The sequence below is a fragment of the Cervus elaphus genome, chromosome 20, assembly GCF_910594005.1.
Source record: "Cervus elaphus chromosome 20, mCerEla1.1, whole genome shotgun sequence".
In the NCBI taxonomy this organism is placed as follows: Eukaryota; Metazoa; Chordata; class Mammalia; order Artiodactyla; family Cervidae; genus Cervus; species Cervus elaphus.
This window is the reverse complement of record NC_057834.1, coordinates 72,580,435-72,598,934: the sequence shown is the minus strand read 5'-3', so window position 1 is coordinate 72,598,934 and position 18,500 is coordinate 72,580,435. Positions and strand designations below refer to the sequence as shown.

General features: G+C 46.9%; 1 protein-coding gene across 2 annotated transcripts in view; it reads right to left on the bottom strand.

Moving 5' to 3' along the window:
- BCAR3 (BCAR3 adaptor protein, NSP family member) overlaps positions 1 to 18,500 on the bottom strand; it is a 218,956-nt gene that overhangs the window by 139,949 nt on the left and 60,507 nt on the right. The window contains exon 1 of one of the 2 annotated variants that reach the window (XM_043876124.1): positions 8,779 to 8,796. The exons of the other annotated variant lie outside the window; for it this stretch is intronic. The gene's annotated coding sequence lies outside the window, so the exon portion shown is untranslated. Of the gene's footprint in view, positions 1 to 8,778; positions 8,797 to 18,500 lie in introns of those variants that run through there. 2 annotated transcript variants of the gene reach the window in all.

Here is an 18,500-nt window from a genome sequence, read left to right as displayed (position 1 = left end):
AAATGGCCTGCTAAGTGTTGATTATGGCATGGGCAGTTCAAAATTAGCACTTCCCAAACCTAACTAACCCAAAAGCCGGGTCCTCCTCCTTTTGTATTTTCATGTGTCAGGATGATACTTCCATTCAACTGGTTGCCCAAGCTAGAACCCTGGAAGACATCCTGGTATTCATTTCTCTCCATCACCACACCCCCACAATACACAGCCAACCACTCACCGAGTTCTGAGGATTTCATGCCTAACTAGTCCTCAAATTCACGCCCTCCTCTCCTTCTCCCCATCATGTCTCCAGTCAGGGTCCTCATTCTCTCTCACCTGGACATCATCTCCCAGCTGGTCTCTCTCCTTCCCATCCTGCCCTCTCCCAGTCTGTCTTCCACTCAGTCACCTGAGTGACATATCTAAAATACAAGCCTCATCCCATCTCTCCATCACTTAAAGCCCCTCAGGAGCTTCTTGCCACCCACAAGTTGAAGTCCAAACTATCCAGGATGGCTCTCCTGAACTCATCAGTTTATTCCATGCCTCCATGCCAATGCTCACAATTTTATCCTTCCTTTATCTAACCAACTTTCAGCTCACCCTCTTCCCTCAGCCTAGGCATCATCAAACTTTTTGGCTCTGTTTGGCAAGGTTAGTGATCCTTGAAAGTATTCCTCTAACACTCTACACTTACCAGATTACATTGGCAAACTCAGCTGCTAACTGTGGAAAGAAAGTTTGAGGATAGTTTTATAGGTTTACAACCTCCCTCCAGCCCTAGTTGTTACCATAGTGACTGAGAGCTGGCTCTTCCTTGCACCTGTGAATGTGTCTGAAGCCAACCCTCCCCTCCTACTGCCTCTCAGAGTGAAGCAGGAGGACCACCCAGGAGTCAGCCCACCTTTATCCCGGATCCTCAAAGGGAGTGGCCTCTCCTGGCTATTGGCAAAGCTTCCAGAAACTTGGCTTTGAACCATTCACGGCTAACAGGTGGTCCAGATATTCTGGCAGGGACCATGAGTTTAAAGTAGGGGAAGATGGAATCATAAAACACCATGTTTTCAGAGCACCTAAGGCCCAGGTCACTGGTGAGGGAATTATGTATGCTGGGAGCATCCTGCCCACATACCTGCCTCCTTCAGGAATCCTGAGACGTCAGAGTAAGCCTTTACGAGGTCTATTTACAAACCAATCTGCTGGCCCTCTGGGAAGAAAAGTGAAGAGGTTGGACCGATGCTAGAATCCTCAGAGCTCCAGAGTGTACTCCCTTGAACACAGTGGAAAGCGGATGCTGACTTCAGCTTCTGCAGAAGCTCCTTGGATAAGCAGGGGATTCACACTGGTATAGGAGATGGGGTATATAATACTGCTGGGCCTTGAGTGCCAAATAATGTCAGAGAGAATAGTGTTGAATTGGAGTCTGTGGAGCCCTTCAAGTGTCCTCTGGCCTGGCCCTAGTCAGGGGTCACAGCTCCTTCTACAGAGGGGGCTGGAAAAGCTGACAGTGTCAGTCTCTCTTTTGTGGCCTATCAAAAGCCATCCATGCTATGGGGAGGGTTACAGCATAGTCAGGAGCAATGAGTTCAGAAGAGGCAACAGAAGCAGCACGGCCAATCCAGGTCATTAAATCAGAGCATGGAAAACAGGGTTGCCATGTACAGCTGTGCACGTTGTTCACAAGGTTGCTCCGATGAAGCAGTAAATGAGGCCTGAAATCCAGCCTGTGCACCCATTTGCCAAGTGGTGTGTCCTGGTATAGAATCACATTTTCTTAGAAAAGGAGGTCCTTGTTTTTAGCTTGCAAAAAGGGTTTGTTTGGGCTTGCAACAGCCCTAATGGAGAAGACATTGATAACAGTAGTGAGAAAGCTTAGGTGATGGCCAGAGTAACTCAGGACCTGGCAGAAAATGATGAGCTTGATATACTCATGACTATGGCCCCAGCCACCTAAACCCTAATGTCCCGTTCCTGAACAGGCTGGAGGACACCTGGTTAAGAGGGGTTTTGGAAGCCCAAGGGACCCTCCTAGTGGGGGGCTCAGAATTTCAGCCTACTGAGATGTTGCCCAGCCTCATGGTTGTGTCCTTCTTGTCACCCCCTCACCATCACCCCACTCCTTCCTGCCCATCTCCAGTCATCCAAGGCCCCCATGGCCAGAGGAAAGATCAGTATATTCAGAGTGTGGCCCCAGCCACCTAAACCCTAGTGACCCATTCCTGAACAGGCTGGAGGACACCTGGTAAATAGAGGCAGTCTCCTGAACTCCATCTGTGACCACCACTTCTTTCTGCTGCTAATGGAGCCCTCAACTGGAGACAAGGCACCCAGCTTGTGAGTGAATGCCAAAAATGAGAAGGGGCTGCTGAGTTTTCCCACTTTGTTCCTTTCTTATTTACAGCTTTACCTTAACAGCCTCTACTTTTGGTTCTCACTCCATGGGTTGTAATCTGCCAGGGGAACTTACAGGATTACAGCCTCATTCTGACAGCTAACCGCATACAACATAAGCGAACCTGGGGGTTGCCTCCTGCCTTTTTGTCTTGGGACAGAAGGTAGCCATGCAAGTTGAGGAGCCTCTTGGGCGCAGATGTGGAGAGGAGGCTAGAGTAGGGGAAATTAGTTTTTCCGCACCTCCAGCTTTTTGATGTTGTCCGTACATGGTCATATTTAATTCTCCAACAACACTGTAAAATAAATATCATCTCCATTTATAGATGAAGAAACTTTGCTCCAGAGAGAAGAAATCTCCCTGGTCAGCTAGGAATCTCTAGGGATCCAATCTGAATTTCCTGGTCTGTCTGACTCTGACACATGGGGTTTTTTTTTTTTTTTTCACCCACAGTATGTCACCTGCAAAGACTCTCCCTTGAGGAGAGAGAGACTCAGAATAGCGAAAAGGAACTGAAATAAGCTTGAGGAGTTTTGCTTTAGCAACTAAAGCATATCCCCCTAGGATTTCCCTTCCCGTTCATACTTCCAGAACATTCTCAGGAGACATTTCATTTCTTCCCTCTCCCCCATGCCAAGGATTTTACACAGGTAAAATCATTGCATTAAAGCTGTACCTTGTGAGGGGGTGGAGTGCATAGAATTCTTGAACTAATTACATGTGAGCCAACAGGGAAGAAATTTCTTTACCTCCAGCTAGCTTCTCAACCCACTGCTCAGCCAAAACAGCATTTCTCAGAGAACAATTGCCAAGACCCACAGTTGAATTAATAAAATGTGAGAGCAGGAAGGGGCTGTAAACAGTCATAGCCATGTTTACTGAGAACTTGTTATATAATAGCCAAGCTCTGTTCCAGGGACATTACGTAGAGACCCATTTAATCCTCAGAGTACAAACAAGGAAACTGAGACCCAGAGAGGCCTCAGCGCTTGCCCAAAGTCTCCCAGCTCTTATGATGAGGCCTTGGAATCAAACTCACACAGTCAGACTCCTACAGGCAGCTCTACCTCCAAAGATTGTTTCTCCTCGCTGCCCCCAAACTCACTTCAGGGGTGAAGAAACAAGCCCAAGTGCAGAGCCAGGCAAGACGCCGGATCTTCTGAGGGAGAAGCAGGGCTCATGCCACCATCCAGCCAGGGGCTCTGAGCACCCAGGACTCCAGCTGTATGCTAACTGCACTTCACTCAGCTCAGATTTTAGATCCCACATAGTGCTCCGAACCAGAAAATTCTTAAATATCTATTATCTGTCCAACATCTGTACTGCACTTGAGCATCCCTGATGGGCTCACAGAAGGCTAAATATAGCTCCCCTCTCCCCTGCTCAGCAGCCGGATACAAACAGAAGCCAGGAGGGATGGTGGCACTTCCCGCATCCAGTGGGGCTCGGCAACGACTCTAAGAGTCTCCTGCAAGGCCAGCAAATATTTTGATAATCTTTCCCCTACAGGATCCTCCTGTGGAGAACAAATGGACACAGTCGGAGCTATCTTCTCAGCAGATTCCACAGGAAGTTACATCAGTGGAGGGGATTTTGATGACTTTTGGGAAGGGAAGCAGCCTCAGAGGCAAGGGTGTGGGGGGCTGGTGGTAGACAGCATCGAGGTGGAGGCAGACAGGGTGGGGGTACTAGAGCAGCCTTCAGACTCAGTCAGACCTGGGCTTGAGGACAGGTCCTGCCACTGGAGGCTGTGTGACCGCACAGATTGCTTTGCCCATCTCTGGTCCATAGCGTCCCTATGTAAAATGGAGATGCCAAGAGCACTCACCTCCTAGACGGGCCCTTGAGAATCACACACAGTAACAGGGAAGAGTTATGCATGGGGCCTGGCCTTTGCAGGTGCTGAAGAACCATAAATATAATTGTCCTCGTAGGATCTTTCACTTTCTTTGAAAGAAGCTCATAGGATGTGTTGTCAACGGTCACTAGGGCCCTTTACAGAGCTTCCTTTAGGGGACCTGACCCAAAATATGCTTTCCGGAGCAGAGGAAGATCCCTGAGTGACAGGCCACCCCTTGGCCACAAGTTCCCACCAACTGGAATAGAAGAAACTCGAAGGCCCATCCCTGCTGGCCACTATCTCCCACATACGTGTCTGGTCAGGTGGGCAATAGGAAAGCCCCACAGATTCCATGCACGAGACATTTCTTCACAAAGGCATAATATTTTGAAAAAGATTTTTAAAAATGAACAATTATAAGAAGCAACACAATACAAAGCCATTCACAAAAATGATGCGGTACAGACTGGGCAGCACAGCATAGAGTGCAGTTGAGCAGGACCACAGCGGGGGGTTACCTATTTGACATTAGTGACGTGTGTTGCTCCCCTCAAGCCCATGTTCTGGGCCAGCCCCCAGGGCTTCTTTCCAAAGATGCATTTGCCTCTCTTTTCTGTGTCTACAGGCCCTGCAGGAGAGGGACACAGAGGGCTGCCCTGGAGGCCAACATTCTTCTGGTGACTCACCAAGCAGGTAGTGGGTGCCTGAGGCAAAAGAACCACTTCCTGTGTTGCTGAGCCACCAGTCATTTAACTGATATCTGCCCCATTGCTGTCTTCTCTCCTGAGAGTAGCTGAGTCACTGGCAGAGGCAGGGTGGGACCTGACCCAGGAAAGGGGATGGGTGAAGATCCCAGAAAAGGCATGAACCTGTGGTTTGGGGTGGAGTGAGAAGTGGACACACTACTTTATCCACAAAAGAAGCCTCACCTTCCTAAAGGTATTGACCCATCCCACCTAAATCCGGGGAAAGACACTGTCATGGTGGAGAGTATTAGGGCCAAAACACATGCCCTTGTGCACATCCCACCCCCACGCACATCCACACCCACACAACGCACATGCCCTTGTGCACATCCCGTCCCCATGCACTTCCACACCCACATACCCATGTCACCGTGACAGATGCCTTCCTGAAGCTGAACCCAGGCTAATGCTTCCTTCACACTATCCAAGCATCCTGTTTGATGTTATAGGAGGAAAGTAGGAAAGTATGTGTTTGATAGAGTGGTGTATGCAGGAAGGTTGAGGGATGGGACAGATTTCACGTAGGGAGGGAGAATGTTGCAAGAAACCCAAGCACATGTGCCAGAAAAAGTCTTGAAAAACAACTGCAGTTTAACGGTCTCCTGTCTGTGCTGTCAACTTAGCTCAGGCCTGAGGTCAGGGGAGGGGCATGGCCAGCTTCTTACAGCCAGCTGACCTGGTTCTCGGACACAGCACCTGGTTTTGAGCAATGAAAGTAGCCCCTGTGGCCACCAGGCCCTCCAGAAGCCCATGGAGTCTCTAGGCTCAGGCCCAGATCCTGCCTGATGGAGCAATGATGTGTCCTGTCCATGATCTGACTCTGCAGCTTCAGCCCTAGTGTTCCCTTGGAGGCAGCCATGGGCCATGATACTTCAAGACAGAGGTCAGATCACAGCCTGGGCCCTCTCTGGAAACCTCACACCAGCCAGTGGCATGGAACTGGGCTGGTTCCAGCCCCACCAGGAGCCCTGGGCATCATATTTCAGCACTTCTGCTTTAGCTCCTCCCACAGGAAGGAGAGGGTCTGCTTCCAACTTGTTTCTCATTTCAAGAATACTGCAGTCCCCTTGGGAATCTTCACCTTTTCATTAGAGTCACAGTGGCAGCTAGCTACCCATGCACTTCAGAGGCTTTAGGGCTGATTGCCATCAATTCCAGAGCCGTGGTCTCTGCGAAGCAAACAGGCCCAGGACCCCCAGAAGCATTCTGCTCTCTGTGGTCCAGGGTGGGCCGCCGAGGCCGGCGCCAGACTGAAGAACTCATAGGTGTGCCTGCCATAGCAGCTTAGACGTGATGAAGAAGTGGAATTTTGATCAGGTCAAGCCATCCTCTACTTACTAGAGGCGGGGGAGGTTACACATGCTATCTTGTGGTGAGGGATCTTACTTGGAGAGATAAAGAATATATCCATAAAATAAGAAAACTACTTTTTAAAATTATTCATTTTTTAAAGGTCAGTGTTGCATGTGTGTATATCAGTGCCCATGCTGGGGACTTTTTAAAAAGGTGAACACCTACACACACTTTCCTATTGTATGTACATATAAAGATAACACATACTACATTTATATAATGTATTATGGTTTACAAAGTACTTTTATATGTGCATTCATTCATTCATTCATTAACAAAACTTCATGAGCCCCAACAAGGAACCAGACACTTTTCCTTGGCATGCAGTGACATAGCAGGGAACAAGGCAGGAAAGACCCCACTTTCACTGAGTGCATGCTCTAGTTGGGGAATCAGACCATAAACGTCAGACAAGGGGCCAGCAAGGTAATTTCAGGGAGCAATGAGTGCTCAGATCATGAAGTTAGGTAAGGCCAGCACTATATTGTCCAGCATGGCAGCCATTAATTACATGCGGTTATTTACATTTAAGTCCGAACTGATTAAAATGAAATAAAATTAAATATTCAGTTCTCCAGTTCACACTAGCCACATTTCAAGTCCTGGAGAGCCATATGAGGATAGCAGCTAGTGGTACAGATAAAGAACATTTCCATCATTGCAGGAATGTCCACAGGACAGCAATAAACTTGAGTGACTGAGCTGATTTTGCCCGAGTGGTCAGGGAAGCCCTCTCTGAGGAGGTACCTTGAGTTGAAACCCCCAAATGAGAACTAATAGCCGACAGACCTGGGTGGGGGTGGAGAAGTGGGCAGAGAGTTCCAGGCAAAGGTCCAAATGTTGGCGTGAGTTTGGCAAATTCAAGGAACAGAAAGGAGGTGGGTGGGATGGAGTATAATGGGCTGGAAGGTGGGGAGAAGGGAGAATGGTGAGGTCAAAGGTAATAATACAAACAGCTAGTGGCCATTGAGTGTGTGCCAGGCATCCATGAGGTCAGTTCTATTCCTCCTTTCACAGATGATAACACAGACACAGAGGAGTAGACACGTTAGCAAAAGTCACACAACTTCTGAGGGGCTGGGCCTGGGATTTGCATTGGGCAGCATGGCCGTGGGGCGCTCAGCCTCTCCACAGAGACTTGGGCTGGTTAGGAACTCCCTGTGAGGGGTTGGGACCCTACTTGGGGGTCATGGGAAGTCATCGCAAGTTCTTAGGCAGGACAGTGACCTGATTTATTGCTTTTTTGAGCGCTTGGTCTGCTCATAGCAAAGAGAATAGACTGCAGAGGGGTTTACTGCATTAATCCAGAGATACCATCACTGTGTTTCCAACTAGGATGGCAGCAATTCTTTCTATCTTTTAAAGCCTAGTGAACACTGCACTTTTTTTGGTGGGGGGGGGGGCATTTATCTTCAAGGACTTGGGCATAATGCTTCATTTAAAAAAACTCAGAACACATTAGACACACCCCAATAATCATTTAGCAGTAGGAAAACCAGTTTTTGCCAGTCTTCCCTAATTCCAGTTAAAGATTCTTTCCCATATTCTTTAGATTGTTGTCAATTAAGCCAACCATCTTCCTAAACAGGGAAGTTGGTCCTGGCTCCACCAGGGTTGCTGCTACAGATAGGAGAAGAAGGTGGAATCATGCCTTGGGTGGGAACCCAAGGTGTGGGGTTCGTGTGTGACAGATGACCTTATGAAGTCTTTACTGTATTTGTTACAATATTGCTTCTGTTTTACCTTTTGATTTTTTGGCCCCCGTGGCATGTGGATCTTAGTTCCTCAACCAGGGATAGAACCCACACCCCCTGCATTGGAAGGTGAAGTCTTAACCACTGGACTATCAGGGAAACCCCCCTATTGCTTCCTCTTTCTCTTCTCAGAAGGGATGGGATTAAGGGGAGCAAGAGGGGTCAACTTGTATTTCCCTTCCAGCCACAGTTGCCTCCTGAGGCCCAGGGTGTGGTGGCCCCTTTGGGGCACAGGTTTAGGTCTAGGTCACAGCCCTGTGATTCTCCATATCTAAGACCCTTTCTCCTGTGTCAGGCTAGCTAAGCTCTCAGCAGCTCCCTTTCTTCATCCCTAAAATGAGGATAATTATTGCTAACTATTGTTCTATCTCATAGTGCTGTTGTAGAATGAAACAAGTAGAATTAAAGAAGTAAAACAGAACAACTATCCTTGCTGGCTATGACATCAGATGATTAGAGGGTAGGGAAAAAGGTGGCCAAAGCCCAAAGCCCGGTCTCAAGGTGATGACGAGTAACGATCCAGAAGCACCCAGGAAACAACTGCCCCGGAGCCTCTGTGGGTGAGGTAGGAGATTCTCCTAAGCTCCAGATGCTGCCCCAGAGGCCGCTTCCTAGGCTGGATTGATACCTCCGTGTAGCCCAGGCCGCAGTCCTGCTGGCTCATTGCTGCTGGTGCTCCGGGGGCAGAGTGGCAGCCATTGGGCCCCTTCCTACCTTGCCTGTGCCCTTCTCCCTGGCTGGGTTTGGTTAGGAGCTGCTCCTACAGCCTTCTCAGTCTGGTGTGAGGAAGTTCGCGTGGCGCAGGCGAGGCCAGGCCGCTTTCTGTGTTCTGCCGGAGGGTGACTGACGCAGGTAGCAAGCTGGTTGGACCCAGGTCTGCGGTCTCTCCTGAGGTCGCCTCTCCGGGCTGCGGGGCTCACAGGGCTCATGCCACCCCAATGCCTCTTTGCATGTGGTCTCAACAGCTGATGATATCATTCTAAGTAACAGTGACCCACAAGACAGCAGTTCCTTTTTTTTTTTTTGTGCCAGAACCACTTTATGTAGATTGAGCCTTTCTGCCAGGTAAAGAAGGTCTTGACCTTTCAGTAGTAGTAGAGGGAGGCCAGTAAAATGTGATTAGGAGCTAAACCGAGTTTGAAACTGGCTCCATCACTTACTTGGGGACAAATTACTTAATCTCAGGTTCTTCATCTGTAAAACGGAGATAGGCTGTGACTGACACGTAGTAAGTACTTAAATAGGTGTTTAAAAAGTAAATTTCAATAACAGGGGATTGGTTATACAAAGTCAATATAATGGAATACCACACAGTATTCTAAATCTCTATTATAAAAGAACTGTGATATGGAACTATATTCATGATCTATTACCATGTGAAATGACAGACACTAAAAAAAACCACAGTATACCATTATTTTTGAGAAGAAAATAAATCTATATATGGTGAAAGATATAGTGAACATACATATACTAAAAGGGTGTTTTTCTATCTTAAAATATGAGTGTTCTGTGTGTTATTTTAGTAATAAAAATAATTAGAAAACAATAAAAATTATTCAGTAGTTACAACAACACTTTTTCAAACATAGTAGATGTACATAATCCAGAATAAGTGATCATGCTTTAAAATGATGATCATGGTACTAATAGTGATTCTAACAGTTCCCAAGCCCAGATCACTCAAAGCTGAGGCTGACACGTGACCACTACCACATGCTTTAATGATTAGCAAAGTGTTACCATCAAAAAGGAAAAAATAATAACATCTTACACTTATACATGGCTATAAATACTATTTTCCTTCTAGAATAATAATAATAAAAACTGACCGTACCAACACAGCCAGATTTAAATCTTACCTACGCAACAGGTGACCAACACATATAAATAACATAAACAAAGAAGGAAATTGCAGTATGTAGACACAGTGAATTGAGCATACTTTGCAAGGTGGTGCGAGAAGGGAGAATTGCATGAGTAGACAGGATAGGGTGGGGTGGGGGAGCATTCCTCCAGCCATTGAGTCAGAGGTTTCAAGAAGGAAACGGAACTTCAGCTTCGGGGCCTGCTAAAATAAAGGAAGCAGATAAGCATCTCTTTTTACTGCTCACTTGTGTAGAACTTGCAAGGAGAAAAGAATAAGAACTACTCCCTGAACCGTGACCTTCGGCAATGAGCCGCCTTCTCAGCTCTGTCCCCAAGCCACTTCTCACCCTGCTCTAGGGGCTTTCAAAACAATGAAAATCCCCAGACAAGCTGGATTTGGGCTCTGATGGATGGGACTAATGTGAAAATGAACCCTCTGTGTGTCAAAGAACAGGCAGTAGGATGAACCCAAAGACCATCTTATCGTCACTTCCAAGACCTGGCTGTACACAGTCCTCCCAGGAACACTCGCAGTTTTACACATCCCTTGCCCGAATCCAGCCAACAGTGGGTCCTGGGCAAGCTGTCATGATCTCTTTCATTTTCATATTTCTAGCTCGTAAATTTTCTACCTAGCATCTGATTACTCTCAGGAGATGTCAAGAACTGTGAAAAAAGCAAAATGCTAGTTTCTGAAATCATGCTGGCTAAATGAAACTTCTGACAGACAGAAACCTGTTTCAAAACTCACACAGACTTAGAGAATGAACTTATGGTTGCCAGGAGGAAGGATGAGGCAAGGGGAGGGATAGTTAGGGAGTTTGGAATGGACATGTACCCACTGCTATATTTAAAATGGATAAGCAACAAGGACTTACACTACGGCACATGGAACTCTACTCAATATTATGCCTGGATGGAAGGGGCATTTAGGAGAGAATGGACACATGTGTATGTATGGCTGAGTTCCTTTGCTATTCACCTGACATTTTAATCAACTATGTGTGCATGCTCAGTCACTTCAGTTGTGTCTGACTCTCTGTAACCCTGTGGACTGTTACCCTCCAGGCTCCTCTGTTTATGGGGTTCTCCAGGCAAGAATACTGGAGTGCATTGCCATGCCCTCCTCCAGGAAATCTTCCTGACTCAGGGATCGAACTTGGGTCTCTTACATCTCCTGCATTGGCAGGTGGGTTCTTTACCACTAGCCATCTGGGAAGCCTGTTAATTGACTATACCCTAATACAAAATAAAAAGTTTATCTTTTTTAAAAAAGAAACTTGTTTCAGTTCCCCCTTCTATCTTTGCAATGTCACCACCATAAAGTCCCTTGTGTAACTTGCTTTATTCACAGACCATGTTGAAATCCACACGAGAAAGATCATTGCAGTAATCCCTTAAACACCTGAACTAGCTGGAATTACTTCTTTCCAAGAAAGCATGGGGTCCCGGGTCTGTACTGGCTCCTCCCAGGGCTGTGCCCAGAGCACAGGCAGGAGAGGTTGGCAGGCTGTTCTGTTTTTCAGTGAGAGCTGGCAGTGATTACAACACCCAAATAGATGTTCTCTGTTGATGGTTGTGGGGGATCAGCTTTTAAGCTTATTAAAACAGGGGTCAGGAGAACTGATTGCATATTTGAAGAAGGAAAGGAAAAGAATCACTAGGAGGAGAGACACAATCACCTGAGAAAAAGTCCTCCTTGTGTTTAAAGAAAAGGGAGGCTGGGGAGCCCGCATGAAGTCAGAGCTTTTTCCTTCCAAGAGCAGCTGGTTCAAAGCCAGGGAGAAGGAAGGGATGAGGGCTGTCACAGGCTTCCTGAGGGCCCCCGACTGGGAGGCACATGAGGTAACACCAGGCCTTCCCCAAGATGAGGCTGTTTCCCTTGTCCTTTCAGCAGGACCTGCTTTCTGACCCGGAGAGCTGGAGAGGCCATGCTGATTTACAGCCGCCTCTCTTTCCCCTTCTTTCTGATCCTCCCAGTCTGTGGTCTGTTCAAAGCACACTCAAGGGAAACAGAGGCTAATGAATCTGCCTAACCGGAAAGTGGTTTTGAGCCAGCACCAGTGCAGTGACACACGCTTTGTCTTATAACGGGTCCCTTGCGCTTCAGTGGAGCGCGGTTGTGTCTGCGCAGGTGTTTGCAGAGGCGCCCAGAGCCCAGAGCCCACTCCCTCTGTGGGGACCCTGTACACGGATGTCTCCAACCCCTGGTGTTGGATGAGGGCTGGCCGTGGTGCGGGCTCAGCGGGCAACCCTCCCCCCAGAACAGCAAGGAAGAGGGAGGGGAGAACCTCCTGGACTAGAGATGGAAAGAGGGAGAAGAAGGCAACTTCAATGAAAAAGCAGTTGTATTTTTTAAAAAATTCTATGTATCGTTTACAATTTTAGATTGGTGGAAAAAAATCCTTTACCTGGTTAACGTAACCCTTCTCTGTAAGGACTGGAGTTTTGCTCCTATACCATTATCTTGGTAGAATTTATTTCTTTGATTAAACAGCATATAATTCTTTCACATCTCTATCTCAAATACATACTTTTTAAAATGAGAAAAAAGACATGACCTTTTCAGAATTAAGTCACAAAATAAATAGATCTGCTCAGTGCTGTGTTTTCTTTGCTTTCCTTCTTCAAAGCTGTTTTGGGGAACACGTGTATCTTTAGATTTCTTTTCACTGATGAAAAAAAAGGTTAGACTGGCTTGACCAAATCTACAAGGGCATGAAATAAGATTCCAGGAGAGTCACTATTTTCAAAACAGTACAGATCCACTGCTGGTGGGACAGGGTGTAGAAGAGCTAGAGGTTGAAAACCAAGAGAGGCTGGCCAAGAGATGGCCCCTTTCCTCGTGTGTCATTGCGCCTACTGCAGGGACCGTCTGGGAAGCCAGGCAGGCACAGCCATGCTGTGCCGGGAGCAGCTTTCTCCTCAAGGCTCTGGTTTTTGTCGCCTCTTCCGTTGCCCTTTGAAGGGGATTTCTGCGTGGGGAGAACTAAAACCCCAAGTCACTCATTTGGAGGGACCTTATCTTGGCAGGGCTGATTGCAGAATCTGAAGAGCCCACCAAGCCCTGCCCCCACCCCTCGGCTGTAAATCATCACTCTTCCCTAATGGATGGCTGCTACAGCTGAGAGCAAGTCCCCAAGGTGTAGCCCCGAGTGATGGCCATGAGCTCAGATCCCTGAACCCTGACTGTGTTCCAGCTCGGCGTTAGCTGCTGCCCCTGATTCCACTCACCTCCCTCTACTGTCCATCTGCTTATCTTCCACTGAAGTGGCCATTCCACTCCTTGAATCCTTAACACACACAGTCTCATGCCTGTTTTTTTCAGGTTTCTGAATACCTACGTGTCTCTAAGAGCCTCCTGCTCCCCCTTTATGCTTCTAACTCTCTTTATGCGACCGTTTTGCAGACTCCCTAGGCTTCTCCGGTGGCTCAGATGGTAAAGAATCTGCCCAAAATGTGAGAGACCTGGGTTTAATCCGTGGATCAGGGAGATCCCCTAGAGAAGGGAATGGCTACCCACTCCAGTATTCTTGCCTGGAGAATCCCATGAACAGAGGAGCCTGGTGGGCTACAGTCTATGGGGTTGCAGAGTCGGACACGACTGAGCGACTAACCCTTTAACACGAGGCTTCTCTGTGGTGTCTCCTCCCTCTTTTCTTCTCCATCCTTGCCTGTCTCTGGACACTGCCCTTCCCTCTCTTCAGCCATTTCCCGTTTCCTCGCTGGCTCCTCCTCCTTTCTGCCCCTTTTCTTTTTCACACTCTTTCTTTTCTCCCATCCTCCTCTGCTGCCCACCATCAGCCCCACCACATCACTGACCCCCAGGGTACCTGGATGAGCATCACAAGGAGATGAGGTGCAGTCCCTGTCAAGGATGGCTAACTTGGCTTCTCAAGGGTTTTCCCTAACTCTCATGGTTACAATTCATAATTAAGGGCAAATGAGGACAGGACTCCTCACAGCTGTGTTGCTATTCTCTTTATCTCATTTGTCTTAGAACCTTGACTTCCTGGGTCCCCAGGGTTGGTCCCCTAACCATCCAGTTTCTTGTTGCTCCTGAAGAACACTTCTTAGTAAGATGCCCAAGGCCACCCCTGACAGCTCTGGTCGCCACTGATCTTTCAGTCTCATATAGTGTCACGTTTGCTGTTTGAACTCCTAGCACATTGGTCTTCCTTCAGTTTCTCAAATTTGCTAGATACCCTCCTATCTTAGGACCTTCAGTCTCGCTATTCCCTCTGCTTGGAACATTCCACCTCTTCCTCTTGCTTTGTCTAGTTAACTCCTTTTGTTAGTTATCTGTGGCTGCGTAACAAATTACCCACAAACCTACCAGCTTAAAACAGCAGACGCCTTTTATCTCACAGTTTCTATGTTTCAGGAGTCTGAGAGCAGCTTAGCTAGATGGTTCCAGGTCAAGGATCTCTCAAGAGGTTCCATCTACGGGGTGAGCCTGGGGCCCAGTCTCTGGAGCTGGAGGGTCCCTCCCCAGCTTTTTTACTTTGCACTTGGGAGACCTTAGTGCCTCTCGGGCTGTTGGTGACCTGAGTTCCTTGCTGCATGGCCTCTCCATGGGCTGCCTGAGTGTCCTTAGCATGTGAAAGTCTGCTTTTCCCAAAAATTAATGATCAGAAAGAGAGAAGGGGCCCAGAACAGTAGCTGTAGTCTTTTGTAGCCTAATCTTAGAAGGGACAGATCATGTTTTCTGCTATATCCTATTGGTTGAGCAGACCAACCCTGGCACAGTACAGGAGGAGACCACATATGGTCTGAAAACCAGGACATGGGAGTCACTGGGGATCTTCGTGGGAGGCTAGCTAAATGATCACTTTCTGTCCCTTGATATGTATTTGTAGGGTTTTGTGATTAAAGTTTACAGTCCATTGGACCATAAGCTTTTTGAGAACATGTATCTATTTTGCTCATGTATCAACCAGCCTTTGCTATAGAACAAACCAACTGAAAACTTAGTGGCTTTTAAAAGTGTTCATTTATTATTTCTAAAGTGTCTATGGCTCATCAGAGTTCTGCTGACCTGGACCAGGCTCTGCTGACCTAGCTGGGCTTGTTCATGCATCTGGCATCAGCTATTAGTTGGGTTAGCTGGGCTTGATGGACCTGAAATAGCCTCCCTTCTAGTGAAGGCAGGTGACAGGTCATTGGCTGGGACAATGAAAGTGAATGGGCCTGTGTTTCTTATTATTCAGCAGGCTAGGTGGGTGTGTTTCCATGGTAGCTCTAGGGTTTCAAGAACACAAGGCCTCTTGAAAGATTTGGAAAAGGTACAGTGTCACTCCCACCACTTTATATTGGTCAAGGAAAGTCACAAGTCCAGGGTAGATCCAGAGATGGAGAAATAGACACAACCTCTTAAGGGAAGAGACAAAAAGTCACACTGTAAAGGGGCTTGGATGATGGGAAGTGGAGAACGCCGCCATTTTTGTAAACACTTTTCCATGGTACACCAGAACTAGCACCCACTGTGTGACCCCAGGCAAGTTTTCCTTTACCCAACTGAGCCCCATTTTCTTTTTCCACAAAATGGGGGTGCCTATCTCAGAACTGGGGGCTTCCCTGGGTGGCTCAGTGGTAAAGAATCTGCCTGCCAAGCAGGAAACACCAGTGCAATCCCTGGGTCAGGAAGATCCCCTGGAGAAGGAAATGCCAACCCACTCCAGTGTGAGAATCCCATGGACAGAGGAGACTGGAGGGTTACAGGGGTCACAAAAGAGTCAGACATGACTTAGCCACTAAATAACAACATTTCAGAATTGCCATAGGGTTCAAGTGCAATTGGATACACAAGTGTTGAACATGGCGGCAGGCACTGAATAAATGTCATCCCCTTCCCTTTACCCTAATGCCCTGCATCACCTTGACATCTGGCCATGCCAGTCCCAGCCCTGGCTCACCCACCCTGTCCCAGGAAAGCTACATCTCTGCATCTCTTGCACATAATTAGTGGCATCAACATGAGTACAGTTAAACTCCAAGTAGTAGTGCAATTCCTGCTGCTACAGATGGGCAGGAAGACCACCAGTTGGAGGTGAGTTTTGCCACTGCCTGGCTCAGCTCTCTAATTCTGAGACCCAGGGGATCTTCCTCTGTGCCTCTCAGGTGTCTGGAGGCTCAGCTGCCTTCTCATTTGCCCTCCAGCCATGTGCTGCTTAGGTCTACTTTGTAATCTTCTAGACAATTCTGCTTTCCAGGTTGGCTGCCTTATCTCTACATCCTTCCCTTTTCTTCTTTACATCTCCTTCATTCCCCCTGTGCCTCCTCTAACCCCCAACCTATCTTTTTTTTGAGCTTTTTCCATCTGTCAGGCCATATGCTATGTACTTTTTCTAACTGCCTCAGGATTTTTTACACCAACCCTATGGCATAAGAACTATTACTACTATTTCCCTGATGAAGAGACTGAGGCCCAGACAGTTCACATAACTTGCTCCACCACTCAAGTGGTGGGTGGTAGAACCAGGATGAAACCTGAGTTCTGATCCCAAAGCCTTTACCCTCTTCCCCAACCTTAGACCCTCTATCTTCTTGTTGCCTAGCTGTGCGTCCTGTGGCAGTGTCCTGCTAGAATGTTTCTTCTCCTATGTGGCTGGTCTGTGTGTTATTGGTGTTTTGTGAAAAATTACCACCTTCCTGGATTTCCCTGGTGGTACAGTGGATAAGAATTTGCCTACCAATTCAGGGTACACAGTTTCAATCCCTGGTCCGGGAAGATTCCACATACTGTGAAGCAAGCCTGTCAATGCCATAACTACTGAGCCCCCAGTCTAGAGCCTATGCTTTGCAACAAGAGAAGCCACTGCAATGAGAAATCCACACACTGCAACTAGAGAGTGGCCCCTGCTCTCCACAACTAGAAAAAGCCTGCTCACAGCAATGAAGAACCAGCACAAACAACACCACCAATAATAAATTAATTTTTTAAAAAAAGAAAATAGCCACACACAAAAATTTACCACTTTCCTCCTCAACTCTTCATTCTCCTTTTCCCTAGGGAAGTGCAGTTCGACAGAACTTTCTACAGTGATGAAGATGTTCTCCACATTGTCTATTATAGTAACCTCTAGACACGTGGCTTTTCAGAATTTTTGATATGTACCTAGTATAACTGAGAAATTGCATTTTGAATTTTATTTAATTGTAATCAAGTTAACTTAAAATAGTCACAGGTGGCTAATGACTGTATACGCCAACTCTAGGGTCTCATCTTGGGGAAGGGAGGACGAGGAGTCAGAGTGGGGAAAGGATGGGGAGAGAGGACTTCTGATGAAGCCACAGGACTATTTTCTCTTGGATATTGAGCTAAGACTAAATTCACATACGGAAAACTCATTTAATGATGTCCAGATTCCTGGTTCAGGTCAGCAAGAATGTTTGGGCCTAGGAACTATTTTGAGGCTCTTCAGCGAGACAGACTTCCTCTGCAACACTCAGACTGAAATGAACTCATCCCAGTGTAGAGAAACAGTGAGCAATCACTGCCGTGAAGTGTCCTTCAGTGTGTGCTAGGGAACTCAACATTCAGTCAACATAATTTTTGGCATGCTGTTTGCAATTCTATAGAGCCTCCCAATCTATATAATTGAATGCAGATTTTAAAATCTGCACACAGAAACTGAAGTGCTATTTTTTTTTTTTTTTTTAAAATCAAGACAGCTTCCAGGACTTCTACCCAAAGAGACTTCCAAAATGGTTTAGAAGGGCATGGCAACCCGCTCCAGTATTATTGCCTGGAGAATTTCACGGGCAGAGAAGCCTGGTGGGCTACAGTTCATGGAGTCACAAAGAGTCGGACACGGCTGAGCGACTAACACTCTGCTGCTGCCGCCAAGTCGCTTCAGTCGTGTCCGACTCTCTGCGACCCCACAGACGGCAGCCCACCGGGCTCCGCCGTCCCTGGGATTCTCCAGGCAAGAACACTGGAGTGGGTTGCCATTTCCTTCTCCAGTGCATGAAAGTGAAAAGGGAAAGTGAAGTCGTTCAGTCGTGTCTGACTCCTAGCGACCCCATGGACTGCAGCCTACCAAGCTCCTCCATCCATGGGATTTTCCAGGCAAGAGGACTGGAGTGGGTTGCCATTGCCTTCTCCAGACTAACACTATAGTGAGACTTTAAAGATGAACCAATTTCTATTAGAAAAATCTGCTCAGTTCTGGAAGCAAAACAGTCATTCTTTAACCCATTTATTCACCCAACTTTTCATCTACCACCCACAAATATTGTCTGAGTTCATAGCAAGTTCTAAAGTGCAGGTAGGGAAGGCAGAGTTTAAAAAATGAGAAAGAAAAATAACTTTTATAGATTCAACTTTTTAATTTTAGAAGTAAATAGGTTAGGTTTCTTGCTAGTAACCCAAAGGATATGGTGTTTAGTCCATGCTCTTAGTATCTTTTACCAGGTATTTTTTTTTTTATCAGCATAGAAATTTATTTGAATTCAAAATAATATGGTTATATTTAGGATAATGTAATAATTATCTAAAGCACATATCATTGGCTCTGAAACACTTCTAAAGAAGTCATTCTTCTGAAGTAAAAAAATACGTAGTA